The sequence below is a fragment of the Mesoplodon bidens genome (assembly GCF_964165515.1).
Source record: "Mesoplodon bidens genome assembly, chromosome: 2".
Taxonomy (NCBI): domain Eukaryota; kingdom Metazoa; phylum Chordata; class Mammalia; order Artiodactyla; family Ziphiidae; genus Mesoplodon; species Mesoplodon bidens.
In genome coordinates, this window is record NC_138177.1 from 130,176,399 (window position 1) to 130,195,863 (window position 19,465).

Below are 19,465 nucleotides of genomic sequence, written 5' to 3' on the forward strand. Positions count from 1 at the left end.
TAAGATTCACAATATTTTAACACCTCTGACACCAGGATCCTTGTTAAAATCGATGTCATCTTAAAACCACTGATGGCCTGGTAGCAGCTGTGATCTCGTTGTCATTGATTGCATACACAGAAACCTGGGATGCTTTTCTAATGACAGACTGGACAATTTTAATCCATCAATATTTCAGTTAACAAACTATTTAAAGACCATTTGAGGAAGGAAGGAATGTGAGCCCTGTGTGCTATCTGAAAACCTACTGTGGAAATCTTTTGTGAAGATCAATATAGAGCCAGCATAAAATTTACAAAATGGACCAATTTAAAAGAAAATCTTGGAGATTGGTTCAAGATGGCGGAGTAGATGGATGTGCTCTCACTCCCTCCTGTGAGAACACCAGAATCACAACTAACTGCTGAACAATCATCGACAGGAAGACACTGGAACTCACCAAAAAAGATACCCCACATCCAAAGACAAAGGAGAAGCCACAATGAGATGGTAGGAGGGGCACAATCACAATAAAACCAAATCCCATAACTGCTGGGTGGGTGATTCACAAACTAGAGAACACTATTACCACAGAAGTACACCCACTGGAGTGAAGGATCTGAGCCTCACGTCAGGCTTCTGAACCTGGTGGTCCGGCAACGGGAGGAGGAATTCCAAGAGAATCAGACTTTGAAGGCTAGCAGGATTTGATTGCAGGACTTCGAAAGGACTGCGGGAAACAGAGACTCCACTCTTGGAGGGCACACACAAAATAGTGTGCACATCAGGACCCAGGGGAAGGAGCAGTGACCCAATAGGAGACCAAACCAGACCTACCTGCTAGTGTTGGAAGGTCTCCTGCAGAGGCGGGGGGTGGCTCTGTCTCACCGTGAGGACAAGGACACTGGCAGCAGAAGATCTGGGAAGCACTCCTTGGCATGAGCCCTCTCAGAATCAGCAATTAGCCCCACCAAAGAGCCCGGGTAGGCTCCAGTGTTGGGTCGCCTCAGGCCAAACAACCAACAGGGAGGGAACCCAGCCCCACCCATCAGCAGTCAAGTGGATTAAAGTTTTACTGAGCTCTGCTCACCAGAGCAACAGCCAGCTCTACCCAGCACCAGTCCCTCCCATCAGGAAACTTGCACAAGCCCCGTAAATAGCCTCATCCACCAGAGGGCAGAGAGCAGAAGCAAGAAGAACTACAATCATGCAGCCTGTGGAACAAAAACCACATTCAGAGAAAGATAGACAAGATGAAAAGGCAGAGGGCTATGTAACAGATGGAGGAACAAGATAAAACCCCAAAAAAACAACTAAATGAAGTGGAGACAGGCAACCTTCCAGAAAAAGAATTCAGAATAATGATAGTGAAGATGATCCAGGACCTCAGAAATAGAATGGAGGCAAAGCTCGAGAAGATGAAAGAAATGTTAACAAACACTAGAAGAATTAAAGAACAAATAAACAGAGATGAAGAATACAATATCTGAAATGAAAACTACACTAGAAGGAATCAATAGCAGAATAACTGAGGCAGAAGAATGGATAAGTGACCTGGAGGACAGAATGGTGGAATTCACTGCTGTGGAACAGAATAAAGAAAAAGGAATGAAAAGAAATGAAGACAGTCTAAGAGACCTCTGGGATAACATTAAATGCAACAACATTCACATTATATGGGTCCCGAAAGGACCCAAGAAAATATTTGAAGAGATTATAGTCAAAAACTTCCCTAACATGGGAAAGGAAATAGCCACCCAAGTCTAGGAAGAGCAGAGAGTCCCATACAGGATAAACCCAAGGAGAAACAAGCCAAGACACACAGTAATCAAATTGGCAAAAATTAAAGCCAAAGAAAAATTATTGAAAGCAACAAGGGAAAAATGACAAATAACATACAAGGGAGCTCCCACAAGGTTAACAGCTGATTTCTCAGCAGAAACACTACAAGCCAGAAAGGAGTGGCATGATATACTTAAAGTGATGAAAGGGAAGAACCTACAACCAAGATTACTCTACCTGGCAAGGATCTCATTCAGATTCGATGAAGAAATCAAAAGCTTTACAGACAAGCAAAAGCTAAGAGAATTCAGCACCACCAAACCAGCTCTACAACAAATGCTAAAGGGACTTCTCTAAGTGGGAAACACAAGAGAAGAAAAGGACCTACAAAAATAAACCCATAACAATTAACAAAATGGTCATAGGAACATACATATCGATAATTACTCTAAACGTGAATGGATTAAATGCTCCAACCAAAAGGCACAGGCTTGCTGAATGGATACAAAAACAAGACTCATATATATGCTGTCGACAAGAGACCCACTTCAGACCTAGGGACGCATACAGACTGAAAGTGAGGGGATGGAAAAAGATATTCCATGCAAATGGAAGTCAAAAGAAAGCTGGAGTAGCAATTCTCATATCAGACAAAATAGACTTTAAAACAAAGACTATTACAAGAGACAAGGAAGGACACTACATAATGATCAAGGGATCAATCCAAGAAGAAGATATAACAATTATAAATATATATGCACCCAGCATAGGAGCACCTCAATACATAAGGCAACTGCTAACAGCTATAAAAGAGGAAATCGACACTAACACAATAATAGTGGGGGAATTTAACATCTCACTTACACCAACGGACAGATCATGCAACAGAAAATTAATAAGGAAACACAAGCCTTAAATGACACAACAGATCAGATAGATTTAATTGATATTTATAGGACATTCCATCCAAAAACAGCAGATTACACTTTCTTCTCAAGTGCACATGGAACATTCTCCAGGATACATCACATCTTGGGTCACAAATCAAGCCTCAGCAAATTTAAGAAAATTGAAATCATATCAAGCACCTTTCCTGACCACAACGCTATGAGATTAGAAATGAATTACAGGGGAAAAAATGTAAAAAACACAAACACATGGAGGCTAAACAACACGTTACTAAATAACCAAGAGATCACTGGAGAAATCAAAGAGGATATCAAAAAATACCTAGAGACAAATGACAGTGAAAACACGTGATCCAAAAACCTATGGGATGCAGCAAAAGCAATTCTAAGAGGGAACTCTATAGCTATACAAGCCTACTTCAAGAAACAAGAAAAATCTCTCAAATAAACAATCTAACCTTCCATCTAAAGGAACTAGAGAAAGAACAAACAAAACCCTAAGTTAGCAGAAGGAAAGAAATCATAAAGATCAGAGCAGAAATAAAGGAAATAGAAACAAAGAAAACAATAGCAAAGATCAATAAAACTAAAAACAGTTTCTTTGAGAAGATAAAAAAAATTGATAAACCATTAGCCAGACTCATCAAGAAAAAGAGGGAGAGGACTCATATCAATAAAATTAGAAATAAAAAAGGAGAAGTTATGGGGCTTCCCTGGTGGCACAGTGGTTGAGAGTCCGCCTGCCGATGCAGGAGACACAGGTTCGTGCCCCGGTCCGGGAAGATCCCACATGTTGCGGAGTGGCTGGGTCCGTGAGACGTGGCCACTGAGCCTGCGCGTCTGGAGCCTGTGCTCCTCGATGGGAGAGGCCACAACAGTGAGAGGCCCGCGTACCGCAAAAAAAAAAAAAAGTGAAAAAAAAAAGGAGAAGTTACAATGGACACCACAGAAATACAAAGCATCCCAACAGACTACTACAAGCAACTCTATGCCAATAAACTGGACAACCTGGAAGAAATGGATGAATTCTTAGAAAGGTATAACCTTCCAAGACTGAACCAGGAAGAATTAGAAAATATGAATAGACCAATCACAAGTAATGAAATTGAAACGGTGATTAAAAATCTTCCAACAAACAAAAGTCCAGGAACAGAGGGCTTCACAGGTGAATTCTATCAAACATTTAGAGAAGAGCTAACATCCATCCTTCTCAAACTCTTCCAAAAAATTGCAGAGGAAGGAACACTCCCAAACTCATTCTATGAGGCCACCATCACCCTGATACAAAAACCAGGCAAAGATACTACAAAAAAAGAAAATTACAGACCAATATCACTGATGAATATAGATGCAAAAATCCTCAACAGAATACTAGCAAACAGAATCCAACAACATATTAAAAGGATCATACACCATGATCAAGTGGGACTTAACCCAGGGATGCAAGAATTCTTCAATATACGCAAATCAATCAATGTGATACACCATATCAACAAATTGAAGATGAAAAACCATATGATCATCTCAACAGATGCAAAAAAAACTTTTGACAAAATTCAACACCCATTTATGATAAAAACTCTCCAGAAAGTGGGCATAGAGGGAACCTACCTCAACATAACAAAGGCTATATATGACAAACCCACAGCCAACATCATTCTCAATGGTGAAAAACTGAAAGCATTTCCTCTAAGATCAGGAACAAGACAAGGATGTCCACTCACCACTATCATTCAATATAGTAATGGAAGTCCTAGCCATGGCAATCAGAGAAGAAAAAGAAATAAAAGGAATACAAATTAGAAAAGAAGAGGTAAAACTGTCACTGTTTGCAGATGACATGATACTATACATAGAGAATCCTAAAGATGCCACCATAAGACTACTAGACCTAATCAATGAATTTGGTAAAGTTTCAGGATACAAAATTAATGCACAGAAATCTCTTGCATTCCTACATAGTAACGATGAAAAATCTGAAAGAGAAATTAAGGAAACACTCTCATTTACCACTGCAACAAAAATAAACAAATAAAAATAAAATACCTAGGAATAAACCTACCTAGGGAGACAAAAGACCTGTATGCAGAAAACTGTAAGACACTGATGAAAGAAATTAAAGATGATACCAACAGATGGAGAGATATACCAAGTTCTTGGACTGGAAGAATCAACATTGTGAAAATGACTATACTACCCAAAGCAATCTACAGATTCAATGCAATCCCCATCAAATTACCAATGGCATTTTTTACAGAACTAGAACAAAAAATCTTAAAATTTGTATGGAGACCCAAAAGACCCCGAATAGCCAAAGCAGTCTTGAGTGAAAAAAACGGAGCTGGAGCAATCAGACTCCCTGACTTCACACTATACTACAAAGCTACAGTCACCAAGAAAATATGGTACTGGCACAAAAACAGAAATATAGATCAATGGAACAAGATAGAAAGCCCAGAGATAAACCCACGCACCTATGGTCAACTAGTCTATGACAAAGGAAGCAAGGATACACAATGGAAAAAAGACAGTCTCTTCAATAAGTGGTGTTGGGAAAACTGGACAGCTACATGTAAAAGAATGAAATTAGAACACTCCCTAACACCATACGCAAAAATAAATTCAAAATGGATTAGAGCCCTAAATGTAAGACCAGACACTATAAAACTCTTATTGGAAAACAGGAAGAACAAGCTTTGACATAAATCACAGCAAGATCTTTCTTGACCCACCTCCTAGAGTAATGGAAATAAAAACAAAAATAAACAAATGGGACCTAATGAAATTTAAAAGCTTTTGCACAGCAAAGGAAACCATAAACAAGACGAAAAGACAACCCTCATAATGGGAGAAAATATTTGCAAATGAATCAACGGACAAAGGATTAATCTCCAAAATTTACAAGCAGCTCATGCAACTCAGTATCAAAAAAAAAACAAACAACCCAATCCAAAAATGGGTAGAATACCTAAATAGACATTTCTCCAAAGAAGATATACAGATAGCCAAAAAACACATGAAAGAATGCTCAGCATCACTAATCATGAGAGAAATGCAAATCAAAACTACAATGAGGTATCACCTCACACTAGTCAGTGGCCATTATCAAAAAATCTACAAACAATAAATGCTGGAGAGGGTGTGGAGAAAACGGAACCCTTTTGCACTGTTGGTGGGAATGCAAATTGATACAGCCACTATGGAGAACAGTATGGAGGTTCCTTAAAAAACTAAAAATAAAACTACCATATGACCCAGCAATCCCACTACTGGACATATACCCTGAGAAAACCATAATTCAAAAAGAGACATGTCCCACAGTGTTCAGTGCAGCACTATTTACAATCGCCAGGACATGGAAGCAACCTAAATGTCCATCAACAGATGAATGGATAAAGAAGATGTGGTATATATATACAATGGAATATTACTCAGCCATAAAAAGGAATGAAATTGGGTCATTTGTAGAGACGTGGATGGATCTAGAGACTGTCATACAGAGTGAAGTAAGTCAGAAAGAGAAAAACAAATATCATATATTAATGCATATATATGGAACCTAGAAAAATGGTACAGGTGAACCGGTTTTTAGGGCAGAAATTGAGACATAGATGTAGAGCACAAACGTATGGACACCAAGGGGGGAAAGTGGCGGGGGGTGGGGGTGGGGGTGGGATGAATTTGGATATTGGGATTGATATGTATAGACTGATGTGTATAAAATGGATGACTAATAAGAACCTGCTGTATAAAAAATAAATAAAACAAAATTCAAAAAAAAAAAAATGAGTCCACAAATAGCATTCCCCTTGGCCACAGTCCCCCTCTCCCAAGGGAACAGATGAAAAAAAAAAAAAGAAAATCTCAGAAACCATAGTGAAGCATTCTTTTTTGAAGTGCTGTATAGCAAATAGTCTTGATAACCCAGAGTATGATACCATTTGGGAAAATACTGACATCAACAACACTGAGTTGAAAAATGATTCAGAAAAACCAGAATCTGAATAAGAAAAAGAATTCCTTAATGGATTTCTTTGACTTTTACTTTCCTTATGAGAGTGATATGATTTAAACAAAATCTTTACCTAAGTAATTCTAAAAGAGCTCTTTCAGTAGATATAAAACAAAAATTTTAAACAATGAGAAAGCATTGTAAAGTAAATAGGCAGAGCTTTTTCTTTCTTAGCAGTGCAAAAGCAGTGGTGTATCTTAAAAATCCACAATGTCTTCGATTTAAAGAATTACAACTAGAAAGAGTGGTAACTAGAAGGAATCAGAGATTACTTTTAATTTGGATAACTCATAACAGATTTCAGAGAGGAGTGAGGATTTAACTGCCTCTTGAAGAATGGGGAGGAATGTGAAGCATATCATAAGTATTATTTTAAAACGTTTTCTTACAGAACCTTTTCTTCTCTCAGATCAGACCTGTAACCAGCAGTGTTACTGCAAGACACCCAGGTCACTAGAGAAATACTCAGCTACCTCCTGGGTAGGTCACGATCCTAACAGATAACATCTTCGTAATATAACAGCAACTACAATTATCAGGTGCTTATTATGTATGTGCCAGTACGTTTTCTCTCTGTTTATGCATAAACACATATACACACACACACTTATATGTGTGTGTATAATTTATTTTCTCTTTCATTTCCTACACACTGACTAGTTTGATTCAGAAACTTTGTTGGTGCATACAGAAGTCTAATTATTTGATTATCTCATAGGTTTAGACACCCAAATAACACGTGCTAGTTAAAGTAAAATGAGAAAATATAATTCTGAGAAAAACTAAGTTGTCCTACGCCTTCACTAAACAGCTCTTTGGTAACAGCTGTTCTTAAACATGAGTTCACATTTTAAAGCCTATTATAATACCATTATAGACGCCGCTGAGAATCCTTACTTGGATCACATCTTTAGCTATTATCTAGTACAAGTAGATAAAACATTTATACATTTCCATAAACATTATAGAAATTATTAGCCCAAGAGTAGAGTCGGTCAGTCAGTCTGTCAATCTGTCTTTCTCTCTTCCCCCCATTCCCTCCCTTCCTCCTTCTCTCTTTATCTTTCTCATTCACTGTTATACACACACACATATATATACAGATTTGTAAGTCTGTATTGCTTCTGAATTTTCTCTCTAATTGGCAAGGACTTAAAAATTAATATCAATGTCACAATGCCCCTTTAGGGTGTCTCCATTTGGGTCATTTTTATTTGCTAGTCCATAGTACTCTAGTCTGATTTAAATAGGTCCACAGGGTACCAGAAAATTTCATTAAAATAGTTCTCATATGCGTGACTCTCCTTTAAGACCATCCATGGACAATGGTTCCCACAGCTCTGGTCTCTCCTCAGCGAGTCTCCATGCCACACTCAGCAAAACCACAGCTTTAACACAGCCGACTGGACCACTTAAAGATGCTAATGCCAGGCAAAACTGAAAGTGGTCTGTATTCACTTTGGAGGACACTTTATTGGTATGATAAAATTGTATAAGTGGGAAGAATCTGGCCTATCATTTCTATGGAAGAATAAGTGACTTGCTGACTTTCATTCAGTGAGAATCAATATCCACAAAAATTTCACATAGCCTACCTTAGACATATTCAGTGTTCACATTCTAGAAAAGATTTTAGGGACTTCCCTTGTGGCCCAGTGGTTAAGGATCTGCCTTCCAGTGCAGGGGACGCAGGTTCAATCCCTGGTTGGGGAACTAGGATCCCACATGCCACAGGGCAACTAAGCCTGTGCGCTGCAACTACTGAGCCCAAGTGCTCTGGAGCCTGGGCACCACAACTAGAGAGAAGCCCACACACTGCAACTAGAGAAGTCCACGCACCGCAACGAAAGATCCCGCATGCTGCAATGAAGATCCCGCATGCCACAACAAAGACCTGACGCAGCCAAATAAATAAGTAAATATTTTTTTTAAAAGATTTTAAACTTCCAAGTTGATGGCACTTAAATTTGACAGGGATTTTTTTTACTACATAACCAGTATTTCTGTGTCTGATATTTCTTATAAACATCTACTAAATCTCACTTAAAAATATTACAATGGCATTAATCACATCTTTAAGCTTGGCACATCAGCAGTGTGGATTGAAGGGTTACAAGAGTGGATATTTCTGGTTTTCATTTTAAAGCCAACAGGAAGCATGAGGATAATTATAAGTCAGAACTACTGAAAAAGGTTGTTAAACATATAAATACATATTTTAAAGTAGTATCCCTTTAATAAAACCCTACAAAAACAGAAATATAACTCAAGAGAATCACTCCAAATTAATGAAAGCATCCATTCAGCAGGAATATATAATAATTTTAAATGTGTACATGTAGTATAACCTCAAAATAACATGTTTATTATAATGTAGCTTTGAAATGTATATGGTGAAAATTCAGAGTACCGCAAGGAAAAAGACAGATATCCACATATATGGTAGAAAATTTTAATACACTCTCCTAAAGAATGAATAGAACAGCAGACACAAATACATGAGGATATATGAGAATGAAATAATACTAACAAATGATAATGGAACAAAAACATTAACAAATTTGACATACATTGAACTCTGCTCCCCCAAACTGTAGACTGCATATTATTATTATTTTTTTTTTTTTTTTTTACCGGTACACGGGCCTCTCATTGTTGTGGCCTCTCGCGTCGCAGAGCACAGGCTCCAGATGCGCAGGCTCAGTGGCCATGGCTCACGGGCCCAGCCGCTCCGCGGCATTGTGGGATCTTCCCGGACCGGGGCACGAACCCGTGTCCCCTGCATCGGCAGGCGGACTCTCAACCACTGCGCCACCAGAGAAGCCCGACTGCATATTATTTTTAATCACCAATGGGGCATTTACAAAAAACTGACCATGTACAAAGACATAAGGCAAGTTACAAACAAATCCAAAGGACTAAAATCATACAGACCACGTTCTCTGTCCACGGTGTTTTTAAAACAGAAAAAAATAGCAAAAATATAACTACACAAATGCCATATATTAGGACATTAAGAAAAAAAGTAAGCCACTGGGCAAAAAAGATATAATATATTTTAAACTGATGATAGTGAAAAAAGCATCTCAAAACTTAAATTATTTCATGCAGATAAAGCAGTACTGAGAGGAAATTCAAAGTCAGAAAGAAACATCATTCTTTTTTTTTTTTTTTTTTTTTTTTTTGCGGTATGCGGGCCTCTCACTGTCGTGGCCTCTCCCGTTGCGGAGCACAGGCTCCGGACACGCAGGCCCAGCGGCCACGGCTCACGGGCCCAGCCACTCCGCGGCATGCGGGATCCTCCCAGACCGGGGCACGAACCCATGTCCGCTGCATCGGCAGGCGGACTCCCAACCACTGCGCCACCAGGGAAGCCCGAAACATCATTCTTAATGTGACATGACTTCACCTGTGAGCACTTCAGATCAACATTATACCTGAGGTCCTAGGCAAGGCAGAAAGAGAAGTGGAAAAGTTTTAAGGATTATAAAGGACTAAACAAAACTCATTATTCATGAATGACAAGAAAAGTGGAAAATCCCGAAGTATCTATATGTAAGCTGTTTAACTTAATTACAAAACTTAGCAAGATTGCTGGTGGAAAATATAACTACCTAAAACCAAGCATTTAAAACCCTTCCCAACTTATTATATGAAGCCAGTATTACTCTGATACCAAAACCAGACAAAGACATCACAATAAAAGAAAACTACCGACCAAAATCCTTTATGAATATAGATGCAAAAAGACTAGCAAGCCAAATCCAGCAATGTATAAAAAGGATTATACACTATGACCAAATATGATTTACCTCAGGAATGCAAGTTTGATTTAAAATGTGAAAATCAATCAACATATCAATCATAATAATAGAATAAAAGACATGATATGTCCATAGAAAAAGGGTTTGACAAATTCCAATGCCATTTCATGACAAAAACACTCAACTAGGAATAGAAGAGAACTTCTCCAACTTGATAAAGCTGCATATGAATAACCCATAGCTAACATCATACTTAATGGTGAAAGACTGGCTGCTTCCCTGCTAAGATCAGGAACAAGACAAAGTTATTCACCTGCACTTTCTATTCAGCTAGAGGTTTTAGCCAGGGCAATTGAGCAGGAAAAAGAAATAGAAGGCATCCAGATTAGAAACAAAGAAGTAAAACTATCTCTATTCTCAGATGATGTATGTAGAAAATAATAAGGAATTCACAAAAACCATATTGCACCTAATAAGTAAGTTCTGCAAGGCTGCAGAATACAAGATCAATGTACAAGAATCATTTCTACTTCTGTGCATTAGCAATGAACAATCTGAAATACAATTAAAACATAATTCCATTTCCTATAGCATCAGAAATAATAAAATACTCAGGAATATTTTCAACAAAAGAAGTGCAATTATTTGTACACTGAATGCTATAAAACATCACTGAAAGAAATTAAAGAATACCTAAATAAATGGTAAAACATCCCACGTTCATAGACTGAAAAACAATTTTATTAAAATACTTCCCAAACTGATTCAATGCAATCCCTTCAAATTTATAGCTACATTTTGTATATATATTGACAAGCTGATTCTAAAATTCATATGTATTGATATATGCAAGGGAATAGCTAAAACAATATTGAAAAAGAAGAACAAAGTTGGAGGATTCACTTCTGATTTCAAAACTTGCTTCAAAGCTACAGTAATCAAGACAGTGTGGTACCTGGTATAAAGATAGAAATATAGATCAATGGAACAGAGTTGAGATTCCAGAAGGAAACCCTTACATTTTTGGCAAAATGATTTTTGACAAGACACTTAAATATGGGGAAAGAATGGTCTTTTCAACAAATGGTGGTGGGACAAGTAGATACCCAAATGTGAAAGAATGAAATTGGTCCTTTCCTTCATTCCATATATTCAAAGTAATCAAAAACCTAAACATAAAAGCTAAAACTCTCATATTCTTATAAGTAAAACACAGAAATGAAGCTCTGCAACCTTGAATTAGGTAATGGCTTCTTAGACTGAAATTAAGTATAAAAATAGATAAACTAGACTTAAAGTTAAAACCCTTGGGCTTCAAAGGATACCATCAAAAAAGTGAGAAAACTCACAGAATGGGAGAAAATATTTGAAATCCTATATCTTAAAAGCGATTGTACACTATATAAAGAACTCTCACAACACAACAATAAAAAGACGAACAATCCAATTAAAAAATAGGCAAAGAACACTTCTCATAAAAAAGATATATAATGGTCAATAAGCACATGAAAAGGTGCTCAACATCATCAGTCATCAGAAAATGCAAATCAAAACCATAATGAGTATCACTTCACATCCACTATGATAGCTTAATCAAGGTTCTGAATTGTGACAAATGTTGACAAGGAGGCGGAGAAATTGGAACCCTTGTACATTGCTGGTGGGAATGTAAAATGATGAAAACTGCTTTGGAAAATAGTTTGGCAGATTTTCAAATGTTAAACATAACGTTACATATGACTGAACAATTCTACTCCCAGGTATATACCCAAAAGAGATGAAAACATACATTCACACAAAAACTTGTATGCAAATATTAGTAGCAGCACTATTCATAATAGCCAAAAAGTGAAAACTACCCAAATGTCCATCAACTGATGAATGAATGAACAAAATGTGATATATCCATATAAGGGAATATTATTTGGCCATAAAAAGAATGAAGTACTGATCCATGATACAGCATGGATAAACCTTAAAAACATGCTAAGTGAAAGAATCTGTTCTCTAAAGTCCCCATGATTTTATTCATCCAGAATGTCCAGAATAGGCAAATCCATAGACACAGAAAGTACATCAGTGGTTTCCAGGGATCAGAGGAGGGGGCATGGGGAGTGAATGCTAAGGGGTGTGGGGTTTCTTTTGGGAGTGACAAAAATGCTCTAAAATTAGATAGTGGTGACGGTTACATAACTCTGTTAACGTACTGAAAACCAGTGACTTGTACACTATAAAAGGATGAATTTTATGATATGTGAATTACAGTCCAATAAAGCTATTATTTTTAAAATACTTTTAAAGGTCAAGTTTATCTCTATATGGCAGTAACAGAAACACAATGAATTTTTTGAAAAGATTCATTTAAAATAACTTCAAAAATATGCAGTTCCTGTGAATAAATCAAACAAGAAGATGTTCAAGGACTCCTAAGGGAAAAATTAGACTATGTTTACATTTATCATGTTAGAGAAGACCTAAATATATTGAGAGACAGTCATGGATTCTAGAACTGAATATTTACAAGGTATCAATTTCCTTTTAATTGTTTATAGACTCAAAACAATCTCAATAGAATCTCCATTAAATTCCTAACAAATTTTTTAGAACTTGACAAACTGATTGAAAAAATGTATATGGAAAGATAAAGGGCCAAGGAATGCTATAGCACTCCTGAAAAAATTTCACCAAGTGGGAGGATTTACTCCCCTACCTACCAGATAGCAAGACAGTTTAAACCCGTAGTAATTACAGAAAGAGGTCAAAGGAACAAATACAGAGTCCCAAAACAGCCCCACACATATTATCAACTCTTGATATTTGAAAACAGTAAGTACTTGTTGTTTTAAGCCACTAAATTTGGGGGTAACTTGTTACACAGAAATGGGTAACTAATACATTGCTGCTCACCAGTATTCTCAGATTTATTTTTTCTTTTAGAGGAGAGGTTAACCTTCCCCACCTCCTTGAAGTTAGGCATACCATATGACTTCTTTTGCGTCTAAAGTATGAGTGTAAATCATTCATGTCATTTCCAGATGGAGGCATTTAAAGCTAGTTCATGATTACCCACACTTTCTTTTCCCATACCATACCAACTGGGAAAGTCCTGTGTTCCAGATTGTACAGCTACAGAATGACAGAGGTTCCCTGAATTTAGACCTGACAATAGTTGCCCTGGAAAGTTGCCTTAATCCAGAGGAAACTTTTCTTGAATGAAGAATAAACCTTTATTGCATTAAGTCAATGAGATTTGGGGATAATCTGTTACCGCAGCATAACCTAGCCTATTTTTACAGATACTAGGCTCGATCTCACTAGTAATTGAAGAAACAAACAGTAATGATACAATACATACCTATCAGATGGGCAAAAATTAAAGGTCATGATAATACTAAATTTTGGCGGGGATTTAGAGGAATGAAAGTAGGAATATAAATTGGTGGAACCATGCTGGAAAAGTGTGACATTATCTAATAGAGCTGATATCTGCAAGCCCTGTGTTCTAGTAATTTGACTAGCAGTTTTATACTCTAAAGAAACTCCTGCATCTAAGCACCAAGACATTTGTAGAAGAAGAATCGTAGGTGGTTTATTTATGGTAGTGAAAGAAAGAAAGGGACAGAAGGAGGGAGGGAGGGAGGGAGGAAGAAGGAAGAAGGGAAAAAGGGAGGGAGGGAAGGAGAGAAGGACAGAAATGACCCAAATATCCTTAAACAGAATGAGTAAAAAATAAAGGTATTATATTCACATAATAAAATATATCCAGTAATGAAAACAAACAAACAACATCCACTGTCAGCAACAGCATTCAATCATCAAAAAAAATTACTGAGCTCCCCTTATATGCTGGGCTCTATTTCAGGTACCAGGCTCTATTGTGGAGCAAACCAGGAAAAAAAAAAATCCACCCTCATGGAGTTTGCATTCTAATAGAAATGAGACAGGAAAAATGGGACAGGAAACATGATTAAGTCATACAGTATTTTTAAAGGTAGTAAGTACATGCGGAAAAGCAAAGGAAAGGGGAAAGCGTTTTGCAAGGTAAGATGTACAATTTTAAATGTGATAATCAGAGTAGGCTTCATTGAAAAGGAGACAACTGAACGAAGATTTAAAAGAAGTGAAAGTAACAGAGTAAGTCCTGTGGTATCTGGGAGAAGAGCGTTCCAGCCAGAGCAAAGATGGTCCCTGATATACTCAAAGAATAGCAAGGAGACCAGTGTAGCTGGAACTGAGTGAATGAGAAAAACAGCAAGAATTGAGATCAGATAGGTAAATGGGAGAGAAAAAAAACAGGTAGCACCTTTATAGGTAATTCTAAGGATTTGGGTCCTTTAAGACTTTACTCTGTATGAACTGGAAAGGCACTGGAGATTTTGGAGGAAAAAAGTGACATGATCTGAAATATGTTGCAAGAAAAGAGCTCTAATTGCAATTTTGGGACTGGATTATGGAGGGAAAAGGATGAAAACAGGGAGACCAGTTAGGAGGTTCTTGCAATAATCCACGTGGAAGATGGTGTCAGCTCAGACTAGGATGGCAGCCATGCAGGTGATGAAAGTAATTATATTCAGGAATTATTTTGAAGATAGAGCAAAGAGGACTTCCTGACACATTACATCTAAGGTATGAGGGAATGGGAGATATCAAAGATGACTCCATGTTTTGGGGCATGAGCAACGTGAAGGATGAAGGTAGGGAAGGCTGCAGATAGAGTGGGCTTGGGCAAGATGAAGATTCCATTTGGAGCATGCTGAACTGGAGATGTCTACTAGACATCCAAATGGAAATGTTGAGCAGGCAGGTGGACATAGAGGTCTGAAGTTCAAGGAGATAACTCAAAGCTTGAGCTATCATTTTGGAGGCATCAGTGTACAGATATAGAGATTGCATGAAATCATCAAAGAGTGTAGAAAAAAATGGGCTCCCAAGGACTACAGCTTAAGATATTCTAAGGTTAAATCCTCTGAGAGCAGAAGAGAGATCAGCAAAGGGGACAGAAAGCAATGGCTAGTGAAGAAGGAGGAAAAATCAAGAGTACATGGTGTCCTGGAGGTCAACAAAGAAATATTACAAGGAGCAGAGAGTGATAACTGTGACAATGCTACCAACAGGTGAAGTAAGATCAAAGGTGACAACTGACTACTGGATTTGGGAGAGGTGATGTCACCGGTGACAGTGACAGGAATAGTTTTGGCAGAGTACTGAAAAAAAAAAGAGTGATAGAAGTAGGTTTAAGAGAGAATGTGAAGAAATGAATCAATGACAGGGAATATAGACATCTCTTTTTAAAAGTTTATGCTTTCAAATGGAGGGGATATGGCTTAGTCTCATAAGCATAACATTAAGCAAAAGAATCTATGAAAGAGTGCCTCCTATATTCATATAATTTTTTTAAGTAAAAGGAAAATTGTGATTAGGAAGGAACAAGCAAGAGGTTTCTGGGTATTGGCATGTTCTCTTACTTGTATGGTAAATAATGGGTATTTGCCTTGTAATTATCTGTTATAATGATTTGCTATATTATTTGTCAACCAGTACATTTGTTTTATGTACTCTTCTCCCTGTGTATGTCATAGTTCAAAAAATTTAAAGATTAATAAGATCATGTGTATGAAAAGACAACAGGTAATATCACTACAGAGTTAAAAGAAGTTTTAAAAAATATTTGAGGAGGAATATTTCAAATTATAAGCAGACCAAATTTGAACTGAAACTCCAGAAGTTTATATGTACTAGGTCTGGCCAGGAGGCGAACACTTGTGCCTTTCTGCTTTAATTAAAAGTGGAATTTGTAAATCACATAAAAATCTTAAAAGAATTAGAGCAGACTGTAAGCCCTTTTCTTCATTTTTAACTCCACAGGACATGTTTTTTAGTATGTGTTTGGCTCTCAGTAGGAAAAATGCAGTGCAATATCTGCCAAGGCAATTCTTTTCTTTTTCTGGATATTTTTTAAGTTTTATTTCTAAGACCCCTTGGGATACTGCACTTCACAAACACAAAACTTTTCGTTATATAATAGTGATCTAACTGTGAAGACACACTGTTTTTTTTTTTAATTCATTACAAAAGAGGAATAGAGCTTCTGCCAACCATGATGGCTCTCCCAAGCCATGAATGAGTTGGACCATGAGCAGATCCATCCACTGTTTTCAGTTGTTTTCCAACAAGCGACTAGAAGCCAGGATATTTGAGTTCTACTACTCTCTGTTCATTCAACAACCAGTTTCTTTAACATTCTGGGCATCTCTTTCAAAGGAGATGATCATCTACATCACCAGAGACTATGATGGAAGACAAATGACTGAATAACTGATGACACTTCCAGTCCAAAGGTGAAAAGGCAATGAAAATAAATTTAAATGTGTTCATAAAAGAGTACTTCAAATCTACTCCACTCTTCCAAATGGAATACAAAGCACATGCTAGGTGCAAACACAGTGTTTTATTTTAGATCAAAGCCACCAAAAAGAGCCAGAGACACTTCTAAACCTATCCCAAATACTGATGACTAAGTCTCAAATAATTTTGAATTACAAGGAACAACAAAATCTATGCTAATATTCTGTCTGCTAAAACAAGTCAACAGTTGTTTGTTGTTTTTTATCAAAAGGAAATAAAAATCTCGCTGACACTTTATAGTATACACTTCTTGTACAACTTTGTGTGTGTCTGTGTGTCAATTCCTAATTTCTGGTTTATCTGTTTAGTTAACTCTGCTATTTTCCTAGGATTCATCCCAAGACAACTAAAATGCATTACTAAAATTGGCACCTTTGCTACTGAACTTAATTTCAGAGAGGCTCTAAAGTGGTCTGAAACCATTTTTTTAATATCCTGCACACAACTTCATGCTAAAAAGTAACACTGTTCAAGAGCAGAAATTGATAGGAAAGGTGCAATTTTTGTTTTCCTCCAAAACAATGTTTATTTCCTCCAAATATACAATACTGAAAGTGAATAAGTACTGTACTAAAGCCACATGTTTTTGTTGCAGTGTTGCAAATATTAACTTCAAGTTGAACATGATTCTTTAAGCTAGACTCAGAGATGATCTAAATATTTACATATAAACTACATATTTCTGAGCTCTTTTATAAGTGTTTTTCTCTTTAAGTTTTGGTTGGAAAACACTAAAATCATGACTCATAAATGCATAGGAACAAACATGCCAAGATCAGTATACATTTTTAAAATTTCATGAAATTACGAATCTAGCAATGTTTGTAACATGTTAAAAAGTTAAAGAATTATAAATTGTTAAGTTGGGAAACATCTTAGATATTATTAAAAGGCCCTCAGAACTTGACAGATGAGGAAACTGAGGCCCAAATAAACTAAAGTAACCATAGCTGTCACCATAAATGGCAAATCATACCAAAAGCCAGATGTCCTGACTCCAAGTCCAGAGCTCTGAAAGAGCTATTTGTTTCAACATACTTTAATACTTAAGGAAATGAAAGTTAACAGAGGACACTCCAGGCAGCCCCTCAATATAAGGAACTCCCTCAGGCTTACAAGAGCCAGTCTCCTCTTCTGCTTGCAAACCCAAGTCCTAGAAATAACACCCCCAAATACCCACTTTCTCAAATGGCCTCATCCTACCTGGGGTTTCCAAAATGATTCCTCGGTTGGGTCTCTTTTTCACATCCCTACAAGTCCCTTTAAATAAGTGCTTTGGTTGGGATTGGGTTTTCTTGTTTTTGTTTTGTTTTATTAATTTGCTTGGGGAGAGCCAGAGATGGTGGAAACAGAAGCTCCGGGCTAAACCATCCCTAGAGCACATTTTTTTTTCTTTCGTCATCCAAACCAACAAATCCTTCCTCCGGGCCCCAGGGCTTACTGGTTTCCGTCGCAGTCCCTTCAGTTTCCAAAGTAGGAAGGAGACCTGGAAAAGAAGTTGGCCAGGTGGCACTTCCTTTCGGGGGCGCCCGGCAGGTGCGCACCCAGACTGGGCTGGCTGCCCTCGGGCGCGCGCCCCGACGCGCCTTGCTCCGGGGGAACGAGAGCCCCCGCCGCCCCTCCCGCCTGGCGCGGGCCCCTCCGGTGGCGCCGCCGGACCCGCCCCGGCCTCCCGGTCCCCAGGTGGCCAGCGGGCTCCGGCCGGCCACGCGCGCCCCAGCGCCCGGCTCCTCGCGTGGCCGGGAGAGGGAAGAGGTGGCAGAAGGGGGTAGAGGAGAGAGAGAGTTGGGTCCCACCTCGAGGCCCAGGTCCCACCCAGGCGGAAGCAGAGATGGCGGCGGCGCGGGGGCTCGGCCGGCTGTAGGCTCTGCGGTGGGGCGGCTCCAAACTCCCTGCCGAAGGTGCCGGGCAGCTGTCAAGAGAGAGGAGGCAGCGGAGTGTGGAAGGAGGGGCTGAGAGGGAGCGGAGGGAGAGGCGGGAGTTGGGGGAGAGAAGGGAGGAAAGGCCGGGTCGCCGCTCGCGCGCCCCGCGCCCTCCGCCACCGCTCCCGGGGCGGCAGGAGTGGCCCCTGAGCCGCCAGGGCGGCGGCGCAGGTGACGGGGGCGGCGGCGGGGATGCGGCTGCGCGTGGCGGCGGGCCTGGGGGAGGAAAAGCTAGGAGTCTGGGGAGAAGGACCCTCTGCCCGCAGGGAAGCCGAGACTCGAGGCGAACTCGGCAGAAAGGTGGCGCCACTACCTTACCCAACTGTCAGCTACCGCGCGCCCACTCTGAGCCCGGGGGTCTCAGGCCCTGGACTGGGCCCTGGGGTTCCCTCTGTCCCTCCCACTTACAGACTTCCAGGCCTCTGTGCATCAGGTGTGCAAAATGCTACAGTAGAGATTGTAATAATCGGGAGGAGTGGGAAAGGAAAGCGAAGTGGAAAAGACCAGAAGTAGTGAGGTAGTGAGTTTCCTGTCACTGAGAATGTTTCAGCCAAGCATTTTGGTCATATTTGTCAGGAAGGCATGATTCGTTTCAACCTTGAAATTCAATGGCGTTTGACGTAGTAAGTAAAAAAAAAAAAAAAAAATCCGTCCTTGAACAGTCTGATTCTGACCCCAAAGTAATAATCATTT

At 38.9% G+C, this 19,465-nt stretch overlaps 1 protein-coding gene across 2 annotated transcripts in view; it reads right to left on the reverse strand.

The window, feature by feature from the left end:
* The window catches only part of LEPR (leptin receptor), a gene marked incomplete at its 3' end in the record, with an annotated part of 93,031 nt that extends 74,093 nt beyond the window's left edge, over window positions 1–18,938 (reverse strand). For both annotated transcript variants that reach the window (XM_081225605.1, XM_081225606.1), the window contains exons 1-2: window positions 18,647–18,938; window positions 18,292–18,336 (exon numbers count right to left, since the gene is read on the reverse strand). The remainder of the gene's footprint in view (window positions 1–18,291; window positions 18,337–18,646) is intronic.
* Window positions 18,939–19,465: the final 527 nt, after the last annotated feature.